We start from the raw sequence: 23,615 nt of genomic DNA, 5'->3' as shown, positions 1-23,615 counted from the left end.
GTGTATCTACATAATAATGTAGATGAGTTCACACTAGGCGTTTTTGCTGCTTTTTTATGCAAATCTTCAGTTGTGCTTTACAGTACCAGTAAAGTCTATGATATTTCAGAAATCTCATTCAACCAGCTTGTTTTGTTTGGCATCGGGATTTTGTGCTTTGCATCGTTTTTGCACAAAGGAGCATGTCACTTTCTGTGTTTTTTTCCAGCATTTTTCACCCATTGCAATGAGTGGGTGGTCAAAAAAATGCACCAAAAATGCAGCTATCAGGTTGTGCTGCATTTAATGTGCCAAAACATGATTTTATTGTACTATTTTGAGGATTGGTCTAGTCTATGCCTAGAACAATTGGCACCTGACTATTGTAACTGTTTGGTATGGCTGCTTTCAAATTTATTTTTTTCTATATAGATAGACACACAGAGAAAGGGATAGATAGTCAAATATTTAATAAACTCTATGGAGCTTATCCGGCAGCTTTTTAGGAAAAAGTGTAAAAAAAATGTGACATCCCCCCTATTTTTAATAACCAGCTTTGGGAAAGCAGACAGCTGCGAGCTGGTCTTATTTGTCTTGGAAGGGGGCAAAATCCATGGAACTTCCCGTTATATTAATATCAGCTCATAGATGTCTGCTTAGCCTTTACTGGTTATTAAAAAAGGGAACCTTAAAAAAATTATGTGGGGTCCTCCCTATTTTTAATAACCAGCAAAGTCTAAGCAGACTGATGTGGGCTAATATTAATAGATTGGGAAGGTCAATGGATATTGGCCCCTTCCCAGCCTAAAAGGACCAGCCCTCAACTGCTCCAGAAGTGGCGCATCCATTACTTGTGCCAATTCTGGCACTTAGCCTCTGTCTGTGAACCGGAGACTGGAGAAGCAGCCAATGCCATTTCTCATGCCAATTGTGACGTTGTGACGAGTGGTGACATCAGAAAGGTTAACTAAGGTCACAGCCGCTGTACTGTGGTAACCTTAGTGAAGCAACCGCTTGTCACAGATGCCGGGTTCTTGTGCTTTTGCATTGACTCATTTTCCTTTTTGTAATTTTTAAAATGTAAAAAACTAAAAATACATAGATAAATATTTTTGTTGCCTAAATTACAGAGAAAATGCGTCATTTTTAACTTTAGGCCTTATTGAGATAATTTCATCTTCAACTTGTTTAACTGTTCATAATAACAGTAATTTTTACCAGGGGTTCTCAAACATTTACATGCCACTATACAGTGGCAATGTTTTCTCGAATTGCACTCATCCGATTTATACACTCAAGTGAGTGAGCCCTTAAGCCAAGCTCCCGGCGGCAATCGTGCAGGTACAGCTCTTTTGCCCCTCACGCCTTCCATGACGTACCCATACGTCAAAGATTCGGAACCCTTATCCGACCATGACGTATGCGTATTTCATAGGTAGTGAAGGGGTTAAGGAAGTTTTTTTAAAGCGGAGAACTTGTCAGGAAAGTGCTGGCATCTTTCTCTTGAAGTGTCTTTTTTGGTGCCCTTTGTGTCGTTCTTAGCCGCTGGCATTTTTGGTTTTTACTCTATACAGTATATGAAATAGTGAGCCGCTTAATTGTGGAAGCCACATGAGGAATGGTCATGTCACTTCTTTCAAACACTTTGCAGCTTAGAACGCCCGAAGCAGTTAACTGAAGCTCAAAAGATACTGCTTTTCACACTGCAATGCATATTTTAATTATTTTTAACATTTTTAAGCATTTTTTAAGGCGGGTTTTTGAGCTTCTTTAAACCGCTCAGCATTTTTAGAAACCTGAAGTGGTCAAATGATGATCAAATCCAGAACATCCGCACAGCAAATTGTTTTTACATAGAAATGTATATGTTTATTCTTTTGAACATTTTGTGACAAATTTTCAAGCACTTTCCGTGGCGGAATCTGCCTGAAAAAGATGAAGTCTGCACATAGCCACTAGGTTTCTAACTTGTACGTTTTTTTTTTCTCATGCTTTTACCCCTGTGATTCCAACTACAGAAAGATTAACCCCTTCTTGACATATGAAGTAAACCTACGTCATATGTTGTGTCCCTGCCTTTGATAAGGACTTGCAAGCCGCACATGATGGCAGATTTAATAGACTATTATTTGCCTCTAACAGTCGGGGGTGGAGTGGAGCTCCTCCCGTAACTGTTATGTTAACCTGTTAATTCCCACTGTCAATTTCTGACAGTAACATTTAACAAGCGCCGACAGGGGCGCACGTCATTTCACCCTCCCATTGTTGTCCTGACAGCTAAGAATTTGCTGAAAACTGCAGTGCCTGTCATTGCAATCTTCCTGCTGTGCTGATACACTGGTAAGTATAGCACAATCCATCAGATGATCGCAGTTCAAGTCCCCTAAGTAAAAAAAAATGAAAAAAAAAATATTTTTTTATAAAATATGAAAAAAAGCACAAACGTTCAAATCACCTCTATTTTACTGTATCCCATTAAACATAAAATTTAAAAAATTAAAAATACACATATTTGGTATCGTTAGTGTCCAATCTATCAAGATAATTGTAAAATAAATTAATTTGATAAGTAGACAGTGTAGCGAAAAAGTCAAAACGCCAGAATTATGGGATTTTGGCCTCAACAACATTGCAGTAAAATAGAATAAGAGGTGATCAAAACATGATTTCTAATATAAAATGCTATCAGTAAAAACATCAGCTCAGGGTGCAAATAATAAGCCCTCACACAGCCCCATATCCCGAAAAATGAAAACGTTATGGATCTAGGAAAATGACGAAAAAATCCACATTTTTCATCACTTAAATAAAAAAAACACTATACATGTTTGCTAACTGCTTATTCATACTGACCTGGAGAATCATGTTGCCTGATCAATTTTACCATATACTGTAGTGAACATGGGAAATGAGACACCAAAAAACTATTGTGAAATTGCAATTTTCCAATTTCAACAAATTTGAATTTTTTTTTTCCATTTTCCAGTACACTATATGGTCAAATCACTGGTGTCATTCAAATGTACAATTTGTCCAACAAAAACAGCCATATGAAAAATAAAAATGTTATAGATCTTGGAAGATGGGAGAAGAAAATGAAAATGAAAAAAAAAAAGGAAAATGGCTATGGTTAATTGATGGACCTCTTGTTCTTTGCTAAATCGACAATTCCCAGCAGCACCCTGCTTCTCAGTGCTGCAGACCCCTCCCTTTGAAAACCAAGGTCCCAGAGTCTGGAGGAAGAGTGGAGAGACAGACAATCCAAGCTGCTTGAGGTGTACTTGTAGTGTGAACTTTCCACAATCAGTGATGGTTTGGGGAGCCATGTCATCTGTTGGTGTAGGTCCACTGTGTTTTATCAAGACCAAAGTAAGCGAAGCCATCTACCAGGAAATTTTAGAGCACTTCATGCTTCCCTCTGCCGACAAGCTTTTTGGAGATGGAAATTTCATTCTCCAGCAGGACTTGGCACCTGTCCACACTGCCAAAAGCACCAATGCCTGGTTTAAAAACAACAGTATTACTGTGCTTGATTGGCCTGCAAACTCTCCTGACCTTAACCCCATAGAGAATCTATGGGGTACTGTCAAGAGGAAGATGAGAGACACCAGACCCAACAATTTAGATGAGCTGAAGGCTTCTATCAAAGCAACCTGGGCTTCCATAAAACCTCAGCAGTGCCACAGGCTGATCGCCTCCATGCCACACCACATTGATGCAGAAATTGATGCCAAAAGAGCCCCGACCAAGTATTGAGTGCATTTACTGAACATAAATTTCAGTAGGCCAACATTTCAGATTTTAACCCCTTTACCCCCAAGGGTGGTTTGCACGTTAATGACTGGGCCAATTCTTACAATTCTGACCACTGTTCCTTTATAAGGTCAGAACTCTGGAACGCTTCCATGGATCCTGGTGATTCTGACATTGTTTTTCTCATGACATATTGTACTTCATGTTGTTGGTAAAATTTCATTCATATAACTTGCGTTTACTTGTGAAAAAATGGAAACTTGGCAAAAATGTGGAAAATTTCGCAATTTTCCAACTTTGAGGCTATGTGCACACGTTGCGGATTTTAGCGTTTTTGCCACGTTTTTTTGCTGCAAAAACGCGATGAAAACGCTGCTTTAATGCTAAAAATCCACAACCCATTGAATTCAATTACATTCCTCACATGCTGTGCTAATGCTGCGTATTTTTCTGAGGCGGAATCGCATCATGGAAAAATATACAGCATGCTCATTCTTTTTACGGAATCGCGGGGATTCCGCACACATAGGAATGCATTGTTCCACTTACTTTCCACATGTGGCTATGCCCAACATGCGCAAAGTAAGCAGAAAATGTGCAGATGGTACCCAGGGACTGGAGGAGAGGAGACTCTCCTCCAGGCCCTGTGTACCATATCCCTGTTACAAAAAGAATTAAAATAAAAAATCGTGATATTCTCACCTTCCGGCGTCCCCCCCGCAGCATTCCCACCTGTCATCAACGCTGCCGACATCTTCTGGTCCCAGTGATGCCTTGCAACAATGGCCTGTGATGACGTTGCGGTCTTGCGAGATGCTACTTCGTCTCGGGTCATTGTCGCAAGGCATCACTGGGAACGGGACTTGCCGGGAGCATCACTGAGGCCTGGGAATGCTGCGGGGGCCACTGGAAGGTGAGAATATCACAATTTTTTATTTTTTTATTAACATTGTATCTTTTACTAATGATGACGCATAGGCAGCCTCAATAGTAAAAAGTTAGTCACACTTGTCAAACACTATGTTTGATAAGTGTGACCAACCTGTCAATCAGTTTTCCAAACAATGCTACAGATCGCTTGGAAAACGCTAGCATTCTGCAAGCTAATTACGCTTGCAAAATGGTATTTTTTCACGGGAATTCCGCATGCGTATTTCCCGCGGCAGTGAGTTGCGGAATTGCCGCGGAAATTTCTGCATCAATTCCGCACGTGTGCACATAGCCTGAATTTTTATGCCCTTAAATCACAGAGATATGGCACACAAAAAATTTAATAAGTAACATTTCCCACATGTTTACTTTACGTCAGCACAATTTTGGAACCAATTTTTTTGTTTGTTTGGAAGTTATAAGGGTTAAAAGTTGACCAGCGATTTCTCATTTTTACAACACCATTTTATTTTTAGGGACCACATCACATTTGATGTCACTTTGAGGGGTCTTTATGATAGAAGATACCCAAAAGTGATGCCATTCTAAAACTGCAACCATCAAGTTGCTCAAAACCACATTCAAGAAGATTATTAACCCTTCAGGTGTTTCACAGGAATATTTTGAATGTTTAAAAAAATGAACATTTAACTTTTTTTCACAAAAAATTACTTCAGGTCCAATTTTTTTATCTTACCAAGGGTAACAGGAGAAATTGGACTGCAAAAGTTTTTGTGCAATTTGTCCTGAGTACGCTGATACCTGATATGTGGGGGGAAACCACTGTTTCGGCGCATGGCAGAGCTCGGAAGGAAATGAGCACCGTTTGACTTTTTTCAACGCAAAATTGGCTGGAACTGGGATTGGGCGCCATGTCATGTTTGGAGAGCTTCTAATGTGCCTAAACAGTGGAAACCCCCAAAAGTGACCCCATTTTGGAAACTAGACCCCCCCAAGGAACTTATCTAGATATGTGGTGAGCACTTTGAACCCCCATGGGCTTCACAGAAGTTTATAACGTACAGCTGTACAATTAAAAAATCATATTTTTTCCAAAAAAATGATCTTTTTGCCCCCAATTTTTATTTTTTCAAGGGTAAAAGGCCCACAAAATTTATTGTGCAATTTGTCCTGAGTATGCTGATACCACATATGTGGGGGTAAACCACTATTTGGGCACATGGCAGAGCTCGGAACGGAAGCAATGCCATTTCACTTTTTTTGCTAGAATTGAGATCGGATGCCATGTTGCATTTGGAGAGCCCCTGATGTGCCTAAACAGTGGAAACTCCCCACAAATGACACCATTTTGGAAACTAGACCCCCCAAGGAACTTATCTAGATGTGTGGTGAGAACTTTGAGCCCGCATGGGCTTCACATAAGTTTATAACATACAGCCGTACAATTAAAAAATCATATTTTTTTTCCACAAACATGAGTACTGAGTACGTTGATACCCCATATGTGGGAGAAAACTACTGTATGGGTGCATGTCAGGGCTCGGAAAGGAAGTAGTGACGTTTTGGAATGCAGACTTTAATGGAATGGTCTGCAGGTGTCATGTCACATTTGGAGAGCCCCTGATGTGCCTAAACTGTGGAAACCTCCCACTAGTGACCCCATTTTGGAAACTAGACCTCCCCAAGGAACTTATCTAGATGTGTGGTGAGCACTTTGAACCTCCAAATGCTTCACAGAAGTTTATAACGCCCGGGCGTGAAAATAAAAAAATCATATTTTTCCACAAACATGACCTTTTAGTCCCCATTTTTTTATTTTACCAAGGGTAACAGGAGAAATTAGACGCCAAAAGTTGTTCTACAATTTGTCCTGAGTACGCTGATACCCCATATGTGGGAGAAAACTACTGTATGGGCACACGTCAGGGCTCAGAAGGGAAGTAGTGACGTTTTGGAATGCAGACTTTGATGGAATGGTCTGCGGGTGTCATGTCACATTTGGAGAGCCCCTGATGTGCCTAAACTGTGGAAACCCCCTGCAAGTGACCCCATTTTGGAAACTAGACCCCCAAAAAAACATATCTAGATGTGTGGTGAGCACTTTGATCTACCAAGTGCTTCACAGAAGTGTATAATGTAGAGCCATAAAAATAATTATATTTTTTTCCACAAAAATGATATTTTTGCCCCTAATATTTTATTTTCCAAAGGGTAACAGGAGAAATTGGACCCCAAAAGTTGCTGTGCAATTTGTCCTGAGTAGGCTGATACACCATATGTGGGGGTAAACCACTGTTTGGGCGCATGGCAGAGTTTGGAAGGGAAGGAGCACTGTTTGACTTTTTCAACGCAGAATTGGCTGAAATTGAGATCAGACGCCATGTTGCGTTTGAAGAGCCCCTGATGTGACCAAACAGTGGAAACCGCCCAATTCTAACTCCAACCCTATCTCTAACCCTAGCCCTAACCCTAATCCTAACCCTAGCCCTAACCCTAGCCCTAATCCTAATGGGAAAATGGAAATAAATACTTTTTTTAATTTTATTATTTTTCCCTAACTAAGGGGGTGATAAAGGGGGGTTTGATTTACTATTTATGGTGGGTGTTTATGTTTGGCAGCTGTCACACGCTAAAAGACGCTTTTTATTGTAAAAATAGTTTTGCATCACCACATTTTGAGAGCTATAATTTTTCCATATTTTGTCTCACAGAGTCATGTGAGGTCTTATTTTTTGTGGGACGAGTTGACGTTTTTATTGGTACCAATTTTTGGCACATGACATTTTTTGATCGCATTTTATTCCAATTTTTGTGACGCAGAATGAACAAAAACCAGCATTTCGTGAATTTCTTTTGGGGCGGGCGTTTACACCGTTCCGCTTGTGGTAAAATTGATAAAGGGGTTTTATTCTTCGGGTCAGTACAATTACAGCGATGCCTCATTTACAGTATATCTTTTTCTATGTTTTGTCGCTTTTATACAATAAAAACAATTTTATATAAAAAATAATTATTTTTGCATCGCTTTATTCTGCGAGCTATAACTTTTTTATTTTTTCACTGATGATGCTGTGTCATGGCTCGTTTTTTGCAGGACAAGATGACGTTTTCAGCAGTACCATGTTTATTAATATCTGTCTTTTTGATCATGTGTTATTGCACTTTTTGTTCAGCAGTATAATGATAAACCGTTGTTTTTTTGCCTATTTTTTTAATGGGTTTATATAGGGGTTAACTAGTGGGACAGTTTATAGGGTGGGTTGTTACGGATGCGACGATGCTAAATATGTGTATTTTTATTGTTTTTTTATTTTTTTATTTACAAAAAAGAATTTATTAGAGAATATATATATATATTTTTAATTTATTTAGGATTTTTTTAAAATTATTTTTTACATGTGTGTTGTTTTTTTTTTTACTTTGTCCCAGTGTGGGACATCACTGTGAAGTGTCAGATCGCTGATTCAATTTGCAGTGCAGTGTCAGATCAGGCACTGCAGCAGGCTTTCTCGGCGCCTGCTCTCAGCAGGCAATGAGGAATCCGCCTCCCTGCAAGCCCCCAAAGGCCCCCACGGCCATATTGGATCCAGGGTCCTGCAGGGAGGAGACTCTCGAAGCAGTGCAGCACATCACGCTGCTCTGAGGGTCTCAGGGAAGCACGCAGAGAGCCCCCTCCCTGCCCGATTCTTCCCTAATTCCCCGGTACACTGCGATCATGCTTGATCGCAGCATGCCAGGGGTTAATGTGCTGGGGAAGTCCGTGACCGCCCCGACACATAGTGCCGGGTGTCAGCTGACACCCGGTCGTGATCAGCAGCGCTCCTCCCCGGGGGTGCCGCTGATCGCTATGACGTACTATCCCGTCCTTGGGAATTAAGTCCCAGGGCACATGGATGGGATAGTACGTCATATGCCAGAAAGGGGTAAAAATATTTTTTTCAAGCTGGGGTTTTAAAGTATTCTAATTTACTGAGATAATGACTTTTGGGTTTTCATTGGCTGTAAGCCATAATTATCAACATTAACAGAAATAAACACTTGAAATAGATCATTCTGTAATTTTTTTTATAATTTATGAGTTTCACATTTTTGTATTGAAGAACTGAAATAAATTAACTTTTTGATCTTATTTTGTGAGATGCACCTGTACTTTATGAGGATTGAGTTTTTGAGCTATTGAGGATTGAGTGTGTTGGAATTGTGATCTATAAAGTATAATAGAATGTGTTTTGAAGGATGTTAGAAATTAATAATAGATAAGTTATTCCAAAATTATTGGCCCTTAGTGATATTACGTTACTGTTTAGTGAAGTGATAATCCAAAATGTTTAAGACTGCTGTTGGGATCCATGTAAAGTGCAATCATGTTCAGGTCACAATGGTTAAAGGCTCAAAGACAAAGAACATCAAGCCTTCAGGCCATAATTCAGGTTTTTAAGAATAAAGAGTGCTATAGCAATGCCCAAGGGCCTACTGGAAGATTGAAACCTATTCCTAAGATTGCCACTGCTTAAAGGCTGACCAGTCAAAATAGATTACGGGAGATGTCAGAGTTCAAGAAGTGGCTATAGTGCTATTACTGCTTTCTTAATCACAGGTTCTAGAAACCTATCCACCACCCCCAACTTGTTTTTGTTGACAATGCATATACATGTAAAAAGACAATAAAACCCATTGGGCAATGAAGCTGAGAAATACTGTATGGAATAAATTATGCTTCACTATTCATTTGTAATCATTTCCCCTTACCACCTTTTACAACAGCAGAACCAAAAAAATGAGCCTGAACATATGTTGATATCAGTGCAATGTGAGGGTGCACATTCACACGGTGACCATTTAGCAAAGAGAACCAACCTATCATGGTGACCAAATAACCTGTATTGAGTAAATAGTAATAGTATATAAAATAACATAGGGTACTTACGGTAGTTTAAACTATTGTGATCAAAAAGGCGTAAAAGCCATCTCACCGAGACAAGATGTACCCTGTTTATTTATTTACTTACTATAGGGTATTTTCTCACGTTGTTTTTATCTTAGGTTCTGTCTATTATAGCTCCCCAGTGTGAATGTGCATCTACACATTGCACTTATACCAACATACAGTATGTTCCAGATAATTTCTTTGTTTTTTCTTTCGCTGTCTGTACTTTGTATAAACAGGGGTATGGTTCCCCTTTTTTCGACTAGGAATTTTGTCCATATAGCTTTCCATGGGTAAGTGTCTGAACAGTTGGGTCGGGGTCCTGCTTTGCTCCAATCTTCTGTGAGGTGCTGACAAATAGTGAGGTGAACTACAAGAGTCAGGGTCCTTTCCAATTGGGTACACCTTATCGCCGTAGGATGGCTTTTACGCTGTTTTATCAGCAGTGTTAACTAAGTGACCTAAATTATTTATATGTACTATTACTATTTATTAATTTACTTATGGCAAGGTATTTGCTCACTTTGCTGTTATCTTAGGTTCCATCTTTTATTACAGTAGAAGGTGCTCTCTTTTATGTATTTTTATGGCCAAAAATTGCTTTAACTTCAAGATATGACCAACAGTCATTAAGTAATTTTTGAGACCAATGCATCAGACAAGAGCGACATAAATTATTTTTAATTTATTAAAACATAAAGAAGGCTTGGTCATTAACAAGGCTTCCATTCTCTGACATGGATATCCTCTTTGTGCCCTCCAACAATTGCAAATCCCACTTGCAGACTGAAGAGAAAGATGGAAAAGGGTGAAAAACTGAAGGACCAGAGAAGGTAAGGGCAGTTTCACACGTCCAGATAATTCCGGTACCGGAAAAACCGGTACCGGAGCTATCCATGTCCGTGTGTCCGTGTGCATACGTATGCCATCCGTGTGACATCTGTGTGCTATCCGTATGTCCATGTGTACCATCCGTGTGCTGTCCGTGTGCTGTCCGTATGCTGTCCGTGTGTCCGTGTCCGTGTTTTTGAAAAATTATTTTCAATGTTAACCCTTTGACTTTTAAAATGCACACGGACCGCACACGGACAGCATCCGTGTGCGGTACGTGTTTACACGGACCCATTGACTTGTATAGGTCCGTGTGATCCGTGCTGTTGCACAAAAACGGACATGTCAGCGTGTTTTGCACACGGACACACAGTCCGTGAAAACACGCTGACATCTACATAGACACATTCATTCGAATGTGTCTACGTGTGTCAGTGTCTCCGGTACGTGAAAAAGACACTGACGTGTGAAACTGCCCTCATTCTGTATTTGGTGACCTTGTATGTTTTCAGTTCTCTGCATTTATGTCTATTGTAGTTGTGTATAAACTTGAGCAGTTTCATGTAGACCAAGGGATGCCCAATCTCCCAATTAGTGGGGGTCCCAAGGAGGAAACTTCTACTAATCATTCATGTAGGGATCAAGAAGCCAAGTCATTTAGGAGTATATTATATTTGTTATAGTATGTGTAGATTTCCTTTTTTTGCTAGGTTTTCTCATTTTTTTCTGTGCAGGTGATCATTTTTATGCCTGAACTGTTTAACAGAGATTAGAAAAAAACATTCAAGGGTTAAAAAACAATCTAGTATTTCTTTTATGATTTTCAAATCTCTGATTGCTTATTAAGATATTTCTAGTATTTCCTGTACCAGCCCTGTTGATCCCGGAAAAAAATAATTACAGTATGTGGCTTTTGACAGCAGCATTATCAAAATCTGCAGCCAAAAATCCTGAAGACCAAATGGAAACCTGACAAACCTCATTATGAATAAAGTCATTGAAACCCACCAAGATGTAGAACTTTGCTCAACGGAATGGAGCAGGTGGGCCTCATTCAGATTTTCATTCTATTTGTGGATTCCACAGATAGCCCTTTTACCTGTAATGGTTTATGCGGGAATTCACATGTCCATGATTTTTCATTGAAATTTTGTGGTCTGCAGAAAATGGCAGACGTCCAATTTTGATCAAAATTTGCAGTGCAAGTCTAAGGGTCTGTGAAAAAATTGGACCGTACTCAGTTTCCCTCCTAGTGTGCTCCGATTTTTTTTTTCTCCATGTACAAGAAAAACTGATGACACTCGACTAAACTTTGAAAAAAAGTCTTGGGAAACAATCGGTCCGTTTTTCTCATTCGTGAGAAATGTCTGGAAGAGGCCTTATCAGTATGTTGGTTAATTGTGAAAAGGATTTCTCTGGGTGATGTCCCTTTAGTTTTAACACTTTAAAGCTGCCCTCATTATTATTGCCAATGGCTACAAAACCTACCTATAATGCTTCAGGAGCCAGAGCTGTGATTCTATTGTCACTTGTCCTTTTGTGATACATGTCTGCCAAAACATTGCCTTTATCTCATGCCAGCAGGAGTTTTCTCCATTTACTGTTAATTGATTCTAACCTTGCGTCTCATCCGAAAAAAAACTGTGAAACAGCTAAGTATAACATCTATCAATGGAATTATGAATGAAAATAAAAACTGAACTAATAATGTAATGGTATGTTAGAATTATTTTCACAAGCTGATGCTACAGATCATTTATGGATGTTTTTGTTGGAGCATCATAATTAGCTAATGAATAGAAGCCAGTGTCTCCATTCTGCATTCATTAACTACATGTATTTACATTAAAGCATTCTGGAGGTGTCAAGGTTGAATGCAGCATTATGTGCAGAAGTTTCAGGGTAGGGCCTGTACCACCTCATTGTACCTGCAGTGCACCCATTTATAAATCCGCATGGGCAGCATGATGGCTCAGTGGTTAGCAAAATAGTCCTTGGGTTCAGATCCCACCAATAAAATCTGCAAGGTGTTTGTATGTTCTCCACGTGTTTACATGGCTTTCCTACATGTACTTTGGTTTCCTCCCACACTCCAAGTCACCTATATACAGTACAGACCAAAAGTTTGGACACACCTACTCATTCAAAGAGTTTTCTTTATTTTCATGACTATGAAAATTGTAGATTCACTCTGAAGGCATCAAAACTATGAATTTACACATGTGGAATTATATAATTAACAAACAAGTGTGAAACAAATGAAAATATGTCTTATAGAATGCCAAGAGTGTGCAAAGCAGTAATCAAAGCAAAAGATGGCTACTTTGAAGAACCTAGAATATGAGACATACAGAATTTTCAGTTGTTTCACACTTTTTTGTTAACTATATAATTCCACATGTGTTAATTCATAGTTTTGATGCCTTCAGAGTGAATCTACAATTTTCATAGTCATGAAAATAAAGAATACTCTTTGAATGAGAAGGTGTGTCCAAACTTTTGGTCTGTACTGTATATATAAAGGGTTAGTAATAAAAGTAACAAATTTACATATATATATATTTATATATGTACAGTATATATGCATTTTACAAGGAAGAATAAAAATAATGTAGTTCTTAACTGCAATTTCTTTTTTTCATTGTATATTTGCACCACTATTCTGTTTTTTAATAATCCACATTGTACTTTTGTGCAAAACGTAGTTAGTTATAGGTGCATTGTACTGCTCCTACCATTTCAACTGAAACTAATAGATATCAATGTAAAAAGGAAGACCTTAACGATAATCTGCTTACAGGCTCGGACTGGCCCACAGGGTAACATGGGAATCCCCCGGTGGGCCGCTGCGCAGATCTGGGCCCCCAACACCACTGTTCGGGCAGTACTTGGCATAATTGACTTGACTCACTCTGTACAGAAAAAACGACTTTGGAAATATTGTCAGTGACTTAAATAATCAAATAAAGATGGCGAAAAATCCAACATATCATTTCAACTTTAATGGCACTGGCACCTGTCATGCTTCTTTGTGAAATGAAAAATTGCCAACAGTAGGCAGAAAAATAGTTTAAAAAGTCCTTTTGACTTTTTATAGTTATCTTTGTGCGCATACAGTATATCACAAAAATGAGTACACCCCTCTTATTTTTGAAAAGTATTTTACTATATCTTTTTATGGGACAACACTGAAGATATGACACTTTAATACAAAATAAAGTAGTTAGTGTACAGCTTGTATATCAGTGTAAATTTGGTGTGTCCTCTAAATAACTCAAGCAGGTGTGTTAAATTTGGAGTTATCACTCCCACACTCTCTCAATGAATGTTCAACATGGCACATGGCAAAGAACTCTCTGAGGATCTGATATAAGAACTGTTGCTCTACATAAAGATGGCAGAAGCTATGAGAAGATTGCCAACACCCTGAAACTGAGCTGCAGCAAAGTGGCCAAGACCAAACAGGGGTTTATCAAGGTTTGTTCCACTCAGAAGAGGCCTTGCCATGGTCAAACAAAGAAGTTGAGTGCACATGCTCAGATGCTCAGTGTCATATCCAAGGTTGTCATTACAAAATAGACATATGAGTGGTGACAGCTTTGCTGTAGAGGGTAATGGGGTGGGTACTTAGCCTGTCAGTGCTCAGACCATACGCCACACACTGCATCAAAGTGGTCTGCATGGCTGTCATCCTAGGAGAAAGCCTCTTCTAAAGATGGTGCACAAGAAAGCCGGCAACAGTTTGCTGATGACAAGCAGAATAAGGACATGGTTTACTGGAACCATGTCCTGTGGTCTGAGTTGACCAATATAAACTTATTTGGTTCAGATGGTGTCAAGCGTGTGTGGCGGCAACCCGGTGAGAAGTACAAAGACAAGTGTGTCCTGCATACAGTCAAGCATGGTGGTGGGAGTGTCATGTGTTGGGGCTGCATGAGTGTGGTGAGCTACAGTTCATTGATTGAACCATAAATGCCAACAGGCACTGTGACTTACTGAAGCAGAGTATGATCCCCTCTCTTCAGAAACTGGTTGGCCGGACAGTATTACAACATAATAACAACCCCAAACACACCCCAAAGACGGCCACTGCCTTGATAAAGAAGCTGAGGTTAAAGGTGCTGGACTAGCCAAGCATGTCTCCAGACCTAAACACTATTGAGCATCTCTGGAGCATCCTCAAACAGAAGGTGGAGGAGCTCTCAAGGTCTCCAACATCCACCAGCTCCGTGATGTAATGGAGGAGTGGAAGAGGATTCCATATAATAAAATATTTAGAAAAATATGAGGAGTGTACTCACTTTTGTGATATACTGTATTTGTGCACCTGTTACAGGTACATGATGTCACTGCCATACTTTGGATTTTCTAACTTGCAAGAAATGTAAACACTTTTATAAATCATCCCTCCAGAAGATTCTCCAGTCAAAAAATATAAAAGCAATAAAGCAATAGAGAAAACTTTAGCCTAAAAGTCTTCATAGTGTCACTTTTATGTGTCACCAATGCTTAAGGGCCAATTCCCTTCAAAGCCCTGGTACACAGACTATTCAGCAGTGTTATCATTGCTGCTGTAATCTATCAATTACAATGATAATGGAGTGAGCCTATGTTTGTGTTAATGTGATGGGAAGAGTTTGTTGTTTCCATGGGTGAGAATTTTCATGTTACTTCTGTTCCCGAGCAGACCTGAGAAGACGTAGGATTGTGGTATTATAACATTAGCACGGTGAACAATGTGAAAATGGTGTACACTGATCGAAATGCAGATAATACAAATGTTCAGATTAAATCCACCCAGATTCTGAAAAAAAAAACACTTAAAGGCCCCGTCACACTAAATGATGTCCCAGCGATCCCACCAACGATCCAACATGATGGGATCGCTGGGACATAGTTAGGCTGATCGCTGGTGAGCTGTCACATAGACAGCACCAGCGATCAGGACCAGCGTCACTGGACGCTGGTTTCTAATGTAAACGTCGGGTATCCAGGAGCCGCGCGACTCCTGGATACCCGACGTTTACCTTGGAAACCAGTGTGTATACTGGTTTCCAAGGTAAACAGCAGGTATCCAGGAGCCGCGGCTCCTAGATACCCGACGTTTACATTAGCAGCCAGCATCCTGCTTCGCTGATCGCTGGTCTCTTGCTGCCACACGCAGTGATGCGCACTGGGAAGCGGGAGACCAGCAATCGAAAAACGTCCCAGGCCGCTCGAGCACGATCAGCAATAACCGGCAGGGGGGCCGGTCGCTGATCCCCGTCACACACAGTGATCTCGCTGGCGAGATCGCTGATGTGTCACAAAATCAGGGATCTCGCTAGCAAGATCGCTTTTTTGACGGGGCCTTAAGCCCCACATATACTTTACATAGCTGTCAGCCGAATAATGCTTTGGCCGATTGCTCACCCTAATAGCTAACTCACATGACTCTTCCATAGACAGGAGTGCTGCTCTACAGAGTCCTCCCGTGAACTCTTTTAGACAACCCCTGTAGAGACAGTTTATCTCTATGGGAACAAAGGATCAGTCCGAAATCAGACATCCCCAAACCCTATCTCCCTCAACATCATCTGTCAAGGGAGAGTCAGAGGCCCCAATACATATAAAGGTACTGCCACACTTAGCGATGCACCAGCGATCCCGACAACGATATGGATTGCTGGTGCATCGCTAAGTGGTCGCTAGTGAGCTGCCATGCAGGCAGATCTCACCAGCGACATAGCAGCGGTCAGGGGTCGCTACTTACCTGTCAGACGAGGCGATCCTGACGTCCACCCGCCCGCGTCCACGCGTCGCTCGTCTCCACAGCAGGAAGCCAAGCAGGAAGCGGCAGACGAAAAACGGCCCAGGACTTTCTCGCGCGATCAGCGATAACCAGCGGGGGAGCCGGTCGGAGGTAAGTAGCACACACAGCGATATTGCTAGCAATATCACTGCTGCGTCACAAAATCAGTGACGTTATAGCGATATTGCTAGCGATATTGCTTAGTGTGACGGGCCCTTTAGACTGTCAGCTGAACCAGGCGATATTGGCAGGTTCGGCTGACTTTAGTCTAATTTGCATGGGGGATGGTCTTGCTCTGTAGTTAAAATCCTGAAATTAGTTTAAATCTAATTTATTCATCATACAGATCCTAATGATCATTTCACAGGTGCAAAATCATTGGAAATATGCAATTAATATTAGTTTTATTGTTTTTTATTCACATATACAGACCAATTATTGATGCAATATTATATTGGGTAAAATATAATTGATCACTATAAACTTGTTTTAGGCTAGATGTACATGTAATAGGCAGGTGTTGGGATGCAGTAACACAAATGCTGCAGAGCAGGGATCAACTATATTTAATTATTTAACAGCGGAAAAACTCACAGGGAGATAGCAGGGTAAACAAAGATTACAACGGTAAAACTAAATAAAAGTTGGTTAATTAAACAGTCTCTTATTAACTGTTTCACTTATCGTGACTCCACAGCCTGTCACTCTCTGAAGGTTCTGTGGGTAGCAGAATGTTGGCAGTGTTCGGTGTAATGTCTGCTGGCTTCCTCGCCTAGCACACGGCCCTTCTTCTGGCGGCAGCGGGCAGTCTCCAATTTTACCTACTGAGCCCCAGTGCATATATCTGTGGAGTAAGAGAGTAGAGCTTTCCACAAGATTCCTCTCGGCACGGGTCTCCTTGAGCAGCCACCGTGACCTGAAGGGTTGTGCTGCAATGCTTTACTCGGCGTGCGCCACTATGGATATCAGCCAACACTTGGACATTCGCACTGTGACGCTCAGTCGATCCCACGCTCCCCTGTGCACCTGCTGGTTTTAGTGAGCCACTCACTATGCTGCCCTTTCTCTTCATGCCGTGGCCTGTCGCTCCCTTCACAGCGGTTGCGGTCTGCATCTCATCGGCGTTCCGGTGGGAAGACCACTTCAATTGCCGCACAACCCATTTTACCTCACACTGACTCGCCATGACCATTTCACTCTGGTTACTGGCTCGTTCAGGCTGCAGTCTCATTCCCCCCAGGAACAGGAGGTTCAGCCCCAGCAGTTCCAGACCCGACGCTTCAGCAGCCATAGCAGCCCGATCCTCCCTTCTACATACACATAGTTATACATGAGATAAGAGGATCAGATTCACTGCATGCTAAAATAATCTGACCATTAAATAGTTGTCCAATTAAATTATCTTATGCATCAAATCTTCAAGATCCGCTGCTGGCAGCTCCCATTGCAATTACAGGCCAATGATGTCCCAGATGTGCTTGATGGAAGACAAGTCTGGACATACTGCAGGCTTTGGTAGCATGTTTAGGCTAATCAGGCTGCTCACAGTAGCATGAGCAACATGTGACTTGGCATTGTTGTGTAGAAATATGAAAGAAATGGCCATACCACTAGTTCCACAACTAAATTAATGTAATGCCAAGCGTTTATGTTCCTGGATATTGCCAAATCCAAAAAAATGAATGGAGTTCTGCGTGATGGTCCAGGTAAGTTTAATATTAACAGTGTTATTATTCAAATATTTGAGATATTCTTCCAGTCCAGTTCTTGGTCCCTGCCAGACAAACAGAATATCATCAATAAATCTCATCCAGGATGTTACTGATCCCATAAAGATAGAATCAATATACAAAACATGCTCAGGTTCCCATAATCCCATGAAAAGGTTTGCAGTAGATGGTGGAAAAGCCACACCCATTGCCACACCTCTTTTTTGAAGATAAAATTTATCTTTAAAAACAAAATAATTATGAGACAAAGCAAATTCCAAAAGTCTCATAAGAAATCCTACCAAGGAATCATCGAGTTTCCGGCTAAATAAATAACGTTTGGCTGCATTAAGGCCTTGTTCATGTGGTATTGACATATATAGGGATTCTACATCACAAGTAATAATATACATGCCACCACTCATGTATACTCCATCAAATCTCTGTAGTGCCTCAGTTGTATCCTTAATATATGACGGCAACTCAGATACAATCGGTTTCGGATAATAATCCAAAAATTGAGAGGTGAGTTCCAAAAGACTGTCGTTGCCCGATATAATTATTTATGCTACATTTTGTCTCTGGTATCATTAACTTATATTCTTGTACAACATTTTATGGTATTTTTTAATAAAATATAGTCGATACTTTGAATATCCTGTGTCTTGGGTTATATATTTTACTAGCTGAAGAGCCCGGCGCTGCCAGGACATAGTAACTAACTACGGTTAGTTATAACAAATTATAATGATATTATATATATATATATATATATATATATATATATATAGCTGAGTGTAGAGCCCCGCCCACTCCGCATAGCCACATTCACTATAATATCCCACATCATCCCATCAGCCAGAGCCACCGGACTACTACCCCTAATATCCCACATCATCCTGTCAGAGCCACCGGACTACTTCCCCTAATATCCCACATCTTCCCATTAGCCAGAGCTACCGGACTACTACCCCTAATATCCCACATCGCCCCATCCTGTCAGAGCCACCGGACTACTACCCCTAATATCCCACATCATCCTGTCAAAGCCACCGAACTGCTACCTCTAATATCCCACATCATCCCGTCAGCCAGAGCCACCGGACTACTACCACTAATATCCCACATCATCCCATCAGCCTGGGGTCAGAACCAGAGCGCTGAGTGGAACGGTCCTAACTTCCTTACCGGGAATCCCTGTAAAAGAGACTGGGATCAGAACCAGAGCACTGAGTGGATTTGTCGTGACTTGCATACCAATGATCCCTTTAATAGAACCCTGGGGTCAGAATCAGAGCTTTGAGGGATTTGCCCTAACTTCCATACAGGAGATCTCTTTAAGAGAGCCTGGGGTCAGAACCAAAGCGCTGGATGGATTTGCCCTGACTTCCATACAGGAGATCCCTTTAAGAAAGGCCTGGGGTCAGTACCAAAGCGCATAGTGGATTTGCCCTAACTTCCATACCAATGATCCCTTTAAGAGACCATGGGGTCAGAACCACAGAGCTAAGTGGAACGGTCCTAACTTCCATACCAGGATCCCTTTAGGAGAGGCCTGGGGTCAAAACCAAAGTCCTGGATATATTTGCTCTGACTTCCATACCAATGATCCCTTTAAGAGGGAAGATGTGCCTATGGGATGGAGGATGTGTGATGGGGATATGGGCAGGGAGGGGGAGATTCATTTCTGTCATGTGCTCTCTGCTCCATTCAGGGGGGCAGACAATGGCTGGGAGCTTATTTTCCTGGGGATGCTAGATTTCTCCCACCATGTCAGTGTCTGCTGAGGTGTTGTCAAGTGGGAAAACTTGCTCATAGCAACCAATCACAGCTCATCTTCTTTTGAACAGCTCTGGTAAAATGAAAGATGCTATGTGATTGGTTGGTGATACACACACTCACATACATACATACATTCACTTTTATATACAGAGATTAGATATTCTTAGTTTTTGGTGATCTTTATTATTGGTATTTCTTTTCCATATAGGTGGCTACCCCCAAATGCCATGAAGAGGCCTTCACTAGAGAATGTGAAATTATCCCAGAATCTGTTTTTCAACATGAGGTCAGGCTCACATCAAGCACATGTGGGACATCATTAGTTGACAATTGCAAAGGAAGCTGCCATCAGTAGATCTTCATGATTTGAATGCCCAAGTGCATTCAGAATGGCAGAATATTCCTCAGACAACCACTATGTCATGATCCATGCTGGATCATGACAGAAAAAAGCACATGTAACCTTTTTTGTTTTCCTTAAGCTGTGTGCTTAAGTTTGGTTTTGCCCCCGGTGGCCATTAGGATTATTACACAGTGGTGTCTTTTGTTTGAGTTTGCCCCCGGTGGTGGTGAACATTATTGCCCATGATTATAAAGCAGGTGTGATTGCTCTGGCTCTGGTATAAAAGAGTGTCATTTGTTGCAATCACTGTTGGTGATAGTGTTCATTTCAACCATCCTTGGTGGAGGAAGGAGCTAGAGAGAGTTCCTTGCAGCACAGTCAGAGTCCTGGGTGGATGGAGTCACTGAGGGGATTTCCTTGCAGCTCTGACAGAGCTTGGTGGCAGTTATTCAGGAGGAAAGCTGCATTCTGGTGGTGGACTCTGTTGCTGGGAGCAAGAGCAACAGAGCAAAGCTAAGTGGTGTTTCCCTGTTTGTATTTTTCCCTGGTGTGTATTAGTACAGTGGTGGGGCCAGTGCCTGCACCACCCAGCTCCCTAGCAAGGGATAGGTGTAGGGTGTGCTAGGGTGACAGGTATCCTGATCTGCGCCCGGTGCAGAACCTGCCTAGGGAACGTTAGGAGTGTGAGGGACACTGACTCAGGGGAGTGCAGGAGGTCTCCACGTCCCCGTTCCCTATTGCAGGGCCCACCATTGTAACTGTTTCCCCTTCCCCCGTGTCTTGTCGTTTTAGTTACCGGCCTGCGGGTCGTGTCACACAGGACGGGTCCACGTGACACACTAATAACCTCATTGGTAGCATGCAAATAATTTCATTCACTGGATGTTTGCCGCTGGAGATGACTTTCCCTTCTCTTAAGTCATTTTCACGTCTTAAGGCCCCGTTACATCCTTCAATGTCCCAGCGATCCCACCAACGATCCGACGTGGATGGGATCGTTGGGACATAGTTAGCTGATCGCTGGTGAGCTGTCACATAGGCAGACTCACTAGCGAACAGGACCAGAAACCACGCTGGTATCCAGGGTAAACAGCAGGTAACTAAGCGCCGCACGGCGCTTAGTTACCCACTGTTTACCCTGGATACCAGCTCCCAGCGTCTGCTGTATGGCGCTGGGAGCTCGCTGATCATTGGTCTCTCGCTGTCACACACAACGATGTGTGCTGCCCAGCGGGAGACCAACGATAGATTTATGGCCCAGACCATTAGGCAACCATTAACGATCAGCCAACTGATCGTTGATCACTGCTACGTGTCACACGCAACAATGTCGTTTCAACATTGTTGCAATGATATCGTTCATAATATCATTGCGTGTAACGGGGCCTTTAGACTGGAACGGCTCTGTGCGGGTTCCTCTGACCAGGCAAGGTGCTTCTGGATGCGTGAGCTGACTTCCATTTCCCTCCTCCCTCCTTGTTTTTTCAAGAAATTAGGACTAACCAAAACTTAGATAGGTTTAGGTGCTCCCTAAAAACACATCTGTTTAGGGTGGCCTAACTCTCCATCAAACTCCACTGCACCCAAAAGCACTACAAATATTGGCTGGCAAGTAGCTCATGCAGCCTTTATCTATCCCCCATTCCCTCAAGATGGCTGAACCATCATTGTAAATAAGCCCCTGTACTTTGTGCCTCCCCCACCTCATTGTAGATTGCAAGCTCTTACAAGCAGGGTCATCGTTATCTTTGCTTTAATTATTGTATCACCTTTAACTTTGCTATCTATGACTGTTGTGTATAAACTGTTGAATTGTAAAGCACTGCGAAATATGTTGGCGCTATGTAAATAAAAATTATTATATATTTTGAGGTCTAGCCACAGATTTTCAATGATGTTCACATCAGGGGTCTGTGAGGGCCATTGTAAAACCTCCAGCTTGCATCTTTTGAGGTGGTCTATTGTGGATTTTGATGCGTGTTTAGGATCATTATCCATTTGTTGAAGCCATCCTCTTTTCAACTTCAGCTTCTTTTTTACAGTTGGTGATATGTTTGCATCAAGAATTTGTTGAAATTTCATGGAATCCATTCTTCCTTCTACCTGTGAAATGTTGTCTGTGCCATTGGCTGCAACACAACCCCAAAGCATGATCGATCCACACCCATGCTTAATGGTTGGTGAGTAGTGTTGAGCATTCCGATACTGCAAATATCGGGTATCGGCAGATATTCGCGATATCGGAATTCCGATACTGAGTTCCGATACTTTTTGCATATCGAATACCTGAATTGGAAGTTCCCATAATGCTATGAGCCAGTTTGATTTGATTCAGCCAATGAGGAATCCTAAGAAGTGTGGGCTCATCCTGTTAGGCATGTTAGGCATGTAACTACTGGCATGGCTGTGATTGGCTGCGAGCAGACCACCCAGCTGCTCCTCCCCCAGACACACGCTGAACAGTGATCTATGGAAAGTGAAACTAGTGAGGGAGGAGGAAACGACAAGTTCTCATTTCAATGCCAGAACACCCCCCTGGACGTTTATCTTAGAAGCAAGAGATGATATCTTGGAAACCGTGCAGACTAGCCACAGAAGGTAAATTACTTATTGTCAGCATTCTGCAGCCTAGATATGCACTGAGATTATGTGAAAAGCCCGGACAACCTGTTCTGTTCTGTATTTCCGCCAAGTTCGATCACCCGCCAGGGCTGGTGGGGTACTCGGTACCAGGCCCGTTGGTTTCAATGGGAGATGTCACGGTAGCTGTGACCCGGTCCGTGGCCCTGGGCGTCCATTGTAAAAGGGAAATGTTGAACGTGTGGATGATGATTAAAGTTTATGAGTGAATGATTCATGACGCCACCTGTGGTGTTCGGCAATGAAGATGTTAAGCCGACGCTACAGACAGCTCCTGACAGATGGTGTGACAGATGGTGTGGTGCAGCAATGATGTTGTGGCCCTCCACAGGTAGGGCAGTAGTCCCAGGGCAGTGTAGATGGAGAGGTAGTGAAGAGACGTAGATGGTGCATTGCCAGGCACAGAGATGTAGCAGTGCTGAGTGTGTTGGCGCAGGAATAACTGGAGGACAACAGGGCATGTAGTTCCAAAGCTTTACTCACAGTCTGTTGTGCATACAGGTGCCCGCATCTGTGCCGTCTCCTCCGGGTCAGGGGCTCAGTCAACCTCCAAGCTAGATGAAGCTCTCCGTTCCAACACTCCGCCAACATGTGCCTTTTCTGAACGTCTCCCTCTATGGCTACACAACCCCTTTAACATAGTCAATATCTTTATAACTCCGAACGTCTTAAAAAAAATAATTCCTGCTATTCCTTTTCATTGGGCTAAACCTCTATACCTTTAATGTCTCCTCCACCTCCCCCAATACATTCTACATTATTCTTAGTTGTTTTCTTTCATGTAGAATTAACATACAAGGAAAGTGAGGGTTTATTTTCATTCTGATATTTGTGTCCCATTGACTTGCATTGGTTTCCGGCATCGGAATCGGCGATATCCGATATTTTTGGGGTATCGGTCCGATCCAATCCGATATTTCCCGATATCGGAAGGTATCGCTCAACACTATTGGTGAGATATTCTTTTCC

This window comes from Dendrobates tinctorius, unplaced genomic scaffold, assembly GCF_039654945.1.
Source record: "Dendrobates tinctorius isolate UK_male_01 unplaced genomic scaffold, ASM3965494v1 ptg000007l, whole genome shotgun sequence".
Taxonomy (NCBI): Eukaryota; Metazoa; Chordata; class Amphibia; order Anura; family Dendrobatidae; genus Dendrobates; species Dendrobates tinctorius.
Note: the sequence above shows the minus strand (reverse complement) of the source record.